Below are 7,570 nucleotides of genomic sequence, written 5' to 3'. Positions count from 1 at the left end.
CAGACTGCTGTGTTAGCAATGAGGGAGGCTCCGTGGGCGTGGGACCCTCCTGGCCAGGTGGGGGATATATTCTCCTGGTGTGCCAGTTGGCTTAAAGCGCAGTATTGGGGTGGGAGTTACCCGATTTTCCAGGTGTTGTGTGTCTCAGTTCCCCTGGCTAGGAAAAGGGATTCCCTTCCCCCTTGCGCTTCCCAGGTGAGGCGATGCCTCGCCCTGCTTCAGCTCTCGCTGGTCAGGCTGCAGCAGCTGACCAGCACCGATTGTCCGGCACTCCCTAGTGAGATGACGCCAGTACCTCAGTTGAAAATGCAGAAATCACCAGTCTTCTGTGTCGCTCGCGCTGGGAGTTGGAGACTGGAGCTGTTCCTATTCGGCCATCTTGCTCCAATAATTTCAAATTTCTAACAACTTTCACTTTCTATAATTTTTCCTGTTTATTGAATTGTATTCTTTGGTGGAAGCAATATATTATTGATTTTCTCTGTTGCTATACCTCAATCTTTTTATATCTATTGTTGAGCTTGCTAGTTATTGTCATATTTCCTGAAACATCTGCTTCTTCTCAGTTTAGGCTTTCTGTTTGTTTATTCTGGCCTTTTACTTTTGTTTATAGGTGTTCCCTGTGTATCTAATAATTTTTGACTGTATCTTTTAATTTGTTTTTCCTAATGTGCATTGGCCTGCTTGCTGTTTCCTTAAATGGGAAGTCTGACTGGACCAGCAGTGAACAAGAAATGGTAAATCAATAAAAAGAAGGTGAAAAGAGCATCATTATTTCTATGCAAATATCAATAACATATAATTACCAAAAATTGTTACTGCTAGATTAATCATGAGCAAGATTAATTATAATAGTGATCAAATGCTGAATATCCAGAACAATTTGCATTCAGTTTGTTCCACAAGTCTCTTTAAGTCCTCACTCCCCTGTAAAGAAAGAGATATTAGATGCTGAGCTGATATATCAGAGTGTGGTAGAATGAGAAAGAGGAAGAGGAATCTAATTGCCTAATTCATTCTCAAAAGAAAAAGCTTGGACCTACATGAAAAGATTGACTGCATGTACATTCATATATTCAAAGCTAAAATAAAATATTTAAGATATCCTTATATCATTTCTGGGATTTCTATCTACAAGTTACTTTTTGATCCATTGCCCAAATAAATACTAATGCTATCACATTAGAAATGTGTTTTTAAATGGTAACAAATATGTCCTTGACAAATAGAAAATCCAATGTTATAATTAGTACATTCATTTACATTTCAGATATATACAGTCTTTATATTATTTTAGGACTTCTAAATATATTCTCGATGCATTTAGCATACACTTTCTAATATGAGGAAGAATTTGCTAACCAGAAAGATCATTATCACTTGGGATCTTATTAAAAATGTAGTATCTCAGTTTCTCCCAGATCTAATGAGTCAGAATTTGCAGTTGATTCTTATGTTTACTTTAGACGGCATCAGTATATAAGAAAGAGGATCAACTTTTGATCTAGAATTGTTTTTTCATATATGTTTTACATTAAAAATACCATGCCAAAATTTTAGAAGTATTGTTGTAATATATTCAGAAAGAAACAGCATAGGGAACAACATCAAGTAGCATTTGATATCATATATTTGCATGAAAGTCCTTGTACATGGGAACAGAAATATATTGATAAACTGATTAAAATAAGGGCAAAGAGAAAATAACTGGCATGAGTCATACTGGGAATGACCAAACTGTATCAGAGCTATGATATAGTTTGGGTAGACAATTTAACTGGTCAGTTAGTTACCACATAATTCAGTGCAAAAGGAGGATGGCTGGTGAATTTTCAATTTATGTCCTAATGTCAATTTTACCACCATGAAGGAAGAACAAGTGACAAAAAATTTTACTATTACATCCTAATTTTTATCGTCATGAAAGAACCAATTGATGAATTGGAAATAACAGAACGCTGGAGAATTGCAGCTAGCTATTTTGGAGTCCATGATATTGAAGGAAATCAAGACATAGCCAGATTGACAGGCTAGATTATGGGAAGTTAGATTTCAAAACATAGGAAGAATGTTGTGTATCATCTTTTAGTCTGAGTCTCTAAAAGAAAAGCACTAAAAGGAGAAGCATATGATTTCAACAAAGAAAGAAGGAATGTGTGGCTAAAATAACCACTGATGCTGACCAGGACGTTTTATAAGGACATGGAAAAACAGAGATGAGAATACATAAAGAAAGGTGAATATATGGCCTACCTATGTCATAATGATGGAAAACTTTAAATCTAGAAATACAGACTCTTAAGTGTAGATGATTATGTGGACCACATAGTGTAATGTTAACAGCTACCAGAAAGAAGCTGAATTATTCAAGTTTTACTTTGTTTCTTTCTTTTTAGGTGTATTACAATCATTTGCTTACATCTGTTTCCTTTACAGAATTGAGGACAGAAATCTTGTCTGAGTCATTCCGATATTACTAGAGCATAGTAGAAAGTAGAATCTTATTAAACATCTGTTGATTTGATTAAAAATAAATATTGGTAATAGAAAGTTGCAGCAGTTGCTATTATAAAAGAAATTAATCTCTTACAATATTAATATATATTGAAAAATGTTATTGTGATTATTAGATATTTGAAAAATTGAATAAAATTCTAAATTAGGTGAAAAGTATGTTGTGTTCAACTCAGAAACGAGACATTACACAATACACTCATCTTTGCTGAATGTATCCAAAGTGACTAAGAAAATATGAAAATAAAATTTTTAATTTCCATTTTTTCTTTGTGTATTTGAATGGATATTACATTAACACAGCCAAAAAGTTAGGATGCACAAAGGTCCATCATTATGTACTTATTTAGTTTCAGGTTTGTGATTACTTTTAAACTAGTTTATGTTTTCACAATTGTGCATGTCAACAATGTTGTCTATTTTTGCTTATTTCTGTGATGTAAGTAAAAATTCATATATTATTTTAAAAAACAAAATCTTCAAACCACTGTTGCCTCCAATTTCAATCTCCCACTTTATTCACTTCCATAGCTACCCTCTGTTATTAAGTCCTTAAGCAACTTCATGTAACATTAGTAAATAGTATATAAAATGGGGGAGCAGCAAGACTATTTTATTATGACAGAATTTTATGGCTTTATTATAACTTCATCACATTATACCTTCTTTATTACAGTTCTAGTCAACACACTTTAGAGTAATGTGAAACATAATCAGAAAAGAGAGACTAGCTTCGTATTCTCATGTAAAATCAACTGAAGAAACTGAAAACACTTTCCAGTAAAATAAGACAGAAGAATGAGAGATCTCTCTTAGCAGAAAAAAAAAAATTGTTTGTTTGATCTCTGAAGATAGAGCTTGGGTCTATAAATAAAAGATATATGTTGACAAATTAGAGTTAATCATAAAGAAAAAAATTCTGACCACATGTCCTGTACTGAAATGAGACAAAAGTAAATTCAATCAAGGATGGCTCCTGGCTTCATGGAGCCTGACGCTTTTGCAATTTGGACATCCTCTTTAAGAAGACAAACAGAAATACATAATTGGAATACAAAAGTAGGCATAAAGTGAATATTTACTTACAATGAGAAAATATTCTACAAAGCATACATTTGTTAAAGATGCCAAATACCACAAATATTATAAAATCCAAATAATAACCTAATTATTCTAATTAAAGTGCCCAATAGACTGGTCAATATTTCCCCTTCCACATTTTAAAAATGTACACAGTTTGATCATGTCTTTTTTGGATAATAATTTTGTTATATCTTCTATTGGATTCTGAAAAGATAATTCAATATTTTCTCTGCCAAGCTTCATTAATGTGTGTGTGTGTGTTAGAGAGAGTGTACATGTGGGTAATATATATGTATATTAAAAATTTAGAATAGATTTTAAGACATGTAGCACACATTACTGACCCATTCCCCCCAATACATACAACTTACCTAACTATCAACATCCCACACCACAGTGATAGATTTGCTACAATCCATGAATCTACATTGGTACATCAATATTACCCAAATTCCATAATCATAATTTGAAAAATTGTACATTATTACTTGTTAACTTATGACTAGTAATGTTTTTTTTCTGAGATATCCTAAATTAATGACTATACTTCATAATCTAATTTCAGCTCTAACATTTTGTTATACACAAAGAACAATTTTTAGTGATTTAAAAAATGTATTGTGGAACCCTAACTTTTAAAATATTTTGTTCTTTTCCACTTCTATCATTTATATGATGTCCCATCATTGGTGACTGTAACCCCAATTCAAACATTTTCATGTAGAAAAATATGAGCCAGGCTCAAGTGTGGTTTTCAGATAGGTTTAATTTGTTTTAAAAATGAGTCTTTCTTATATGTAATTAGGTACTTCTTCTAGACACATAGAAATTATTTCAATGTCTGTAAAGAATCAAAAGATTTGCGAATAAGAGAAATAAGCTGTACTTTGTGTAGTGAAACATTGTTTCTATTATAACACCGTGCAAGGTGCTTTTCCTTTAGTACAGCATATCCGAGAGTTTTAATTCTGCAATCCATTGGAGTCTTCTTCATTGTTCCTATAGATTTTCTTATTACTTTTCTAGATTACTTTTAGTGAAAGGTGAATAGGTTTAAAGCCAGTATTAAAGAATAGGAAAGATGAGGTCCTGAGAAGGATAAGAAAGGTAAAACAGACTTAAATCTTCAGGATTGTCAGAATATTATTCAAAGAAGAAAAAATATTACAAGCAGAAGAAAATTTATTGGTGTGCTGGAATTTTAACAATGTTTTCAATTCACCCTAAGGATTTTTTATTCTGCTACTGACAAGAAAACGATGTGCCTGCTGCTGGGATGCTTGGTCTACTTTGCTCCATAAGGATTTTATATATTCTTCTCTGGCCGTGAATAACCTGGTGCCATTTCCTGCCTCAGAAGGAACTGTCTTGCCCATCAGGCAGCTAAACACCCCCATGGCAATATCATGCAGTGCAGCTTAGAAACAGAAATCACACAAACGCATTCAATTTCCAGAGAAGAATATTTCTCATCATGAATAGGCAACAAAGGTCTTAAAAAAAAAAAAAAGATAATACCACAGTTCTTTATACACAAGTTTTACTTTTCCCACCCAGGTAGTACCAGACTTTTCTCCCCACCTTTTGTCAAAGACTTTGGATCCTCTACACTTTACATTCCTCCTGCCCCCATGGAACTGTGGGCTCCTTTGCCATCTACACAGTCTTTCATAACTCCTGGGGGGATAAAAAATCCTTGGTAGCTTCAAATATCATTCATAGTTTGGGTAAAACTATCGTGATAAGCTATTCAACATTTCATATCCAAGTATCTTACCCAAAGCTCCTCAAAATGTCTTGTAACTCCCACTTCAGCCTCATTTCAATCCATTTATTCTAGAAAATAACACTGCAAATCTAAAACTTGCCAGGCACCATGGTAGGTTCTGGAATAAAGTAATCAGTAAAATCAACGTAGTACCTAGCTGCATAAATTTTACATTCTAAAAGTAAACGATCTTAAATGACTTATCACATAAATACTTCCAAAGTTATGATTATGACAAGAGTTATGATTCTGATGTGGACACGCATCAGAACAAACAGATTTGGAGCAGTGCTGCTGTCCTCATGCACACACTGATTCTGATCCAGAAGGATGTCAAGAGTTTTTAAGCCCTTTGCAATTTTGGCTCAGCAAACAGCCAGTTGTGTAAAAGTTGTTGTTTATTTTCTTTTCATTAATAAAGAGATTCTACATGCCATATATAAAACTTGGCCAGTACTTTCCAGATGTTCATTCTTTGTGTTTTGTTTCAAATAATTTAAGATCGTCCTGCTCCATAATAACCTCTGAGTAAATTGGTAACAGTTACATAACTTCTTCTAATGTGTAATCCCCATAACTAGAAGTTATTTATGAGGTCATTCATTCTAAAGCCTTCTCTATTTTACATTGAATAATCTCCTAATCTTTATAATTGTTATAAAGTTTTTCAGTTATTCTAAATAATTCTCAGTTGTTTTAAATAATTCTCAACATTTTCAGCACCCACTGACTCACTGGGTGACTTTAATCCCTTTACATCTTAGTTTCTTCATCTGTACATGTTGGACTTGAACTACAGTGTTGTCTAGAAGGTTCCCTCCAGCTGGTACAGCCCATGATTCACCACCTGCAGTGACTTCATTGGCAAACAAAACAGATAAAAAATGCCCTAGGCTAATATAGCCTCTAAAGAATATGACAAAATATATTCTTGTTTCTTCTAAAGAGTAAGTGGGAAGAGTATGAGTACTTAGGACGGAAATTGATTCACTTCTTTGCTATATGCATTGGGACTCAGAAAAATTGGAAAAACTATGAAAGTTGTTTTAACTTGTTATCTGCAAATGCATCATGCCACAGGTATGATAGCCCCCACCATGGAACTTTTTATTTTACATTATATTAGTTACTTTCTTTTTTGAATTTATTATTTCTTGCCAATAGTGGCCTGATCTGTCTGCTACATAAAATCCCATCAATGGCAAGTAAAAACAAAGGTCACTTCAATTCACCTGGGAAACATATTGTTACACTGCACCATGTCAGTTAAAAACGGAAATTTTACAAGGAAACAATGTCAGGACCTTCAATAGAGGCCTCGTATCTATGAGAATCTATCTACACTGTGTTAGATAGGTGGATTGGCCTTAGTTTCTATATTTCATCATTTTTGTTGCTCCTTTGTTGTCTTTGATGACTGATTTGACTGTGGACATTGAATCATGCACTAACTAGATTTCAAATTGGTGCCCTAGATTCTGCTAACCCACAGTGTCACCTTGTCCATGACCTGAATTCTGTTTCTGCTATACATTTGTACTTGAAATAGCTTCCGGAGGGCAGAGCAAGATGGCCGAATAGGAACAGTTCCAGTCTCCAACTCCCAGCGCGAAAGACACAGAGGACCAGTGATTTCTGCATTTTCAACTGAGGTACTGGGGTCATCTCACAGGGGAGTGCCGGACAATCGGTGCTGGTCAGCTGCTGCAGCCTGACCAGCGAGAGCTGAAGTAGGGCAAGGCATTGCCTCACCAGGGAAGCGCAAAGAGGAAGGGAATCCCTTTTCCTAGCCAGGTGAACTGAGACACACAACACCTGGAAAATCGGGTAATTCCCACCCCAATACTGCGTGTTAAGCAAATGGGCACACCAGGAGATTATACCCACATCTGGCCGGGAGGGTCCCACGGCCACGGAGCCTCCCTCATTGCTAGCACAGCAGTCTGCGATCTAACCGCAAGGCAGCAGCGAGGCTGGGGGAGGGGCGCCCACCATTGCTGAGGCTTAAGTAGGTAAATAAAGCCGCTGGGAAGCTCGAACTGGGTGGAGCTCACAGCAGCTCAAGGAAGCCTGCCTGTCTCTGTAGACTCCACCTCTGGGGACAGGGCACAGCTAAAAAACAACAGGGAAAGCAGCAGAGGCCTGTGCAGACCCAAACGACTCTGTCTGACAGCTTTGAAGAGAGCAGTGGATCTCCCAACATGG

The sequence above is a fragment of the Rhinopithecus bieti genome, unplaced genomic scaffold, assembly GCF_001698545.2.
Source record: "Rhinopithecus bieti isolate Rb0 unplaced genomic scaffold, ASM169854v2 scaffold_3854, whole genome shotgun sequence".
Taxonomy (NCBI): domain Eukaryota; kingdom Metazoa; phylum Chordata; class Mammalia; order Primates; family Cercopithecidae; genus Rhinopithecus; species Rhinopithecus bieti.
Note: the sequence above shows the minus strand (reverse complement) of the source record.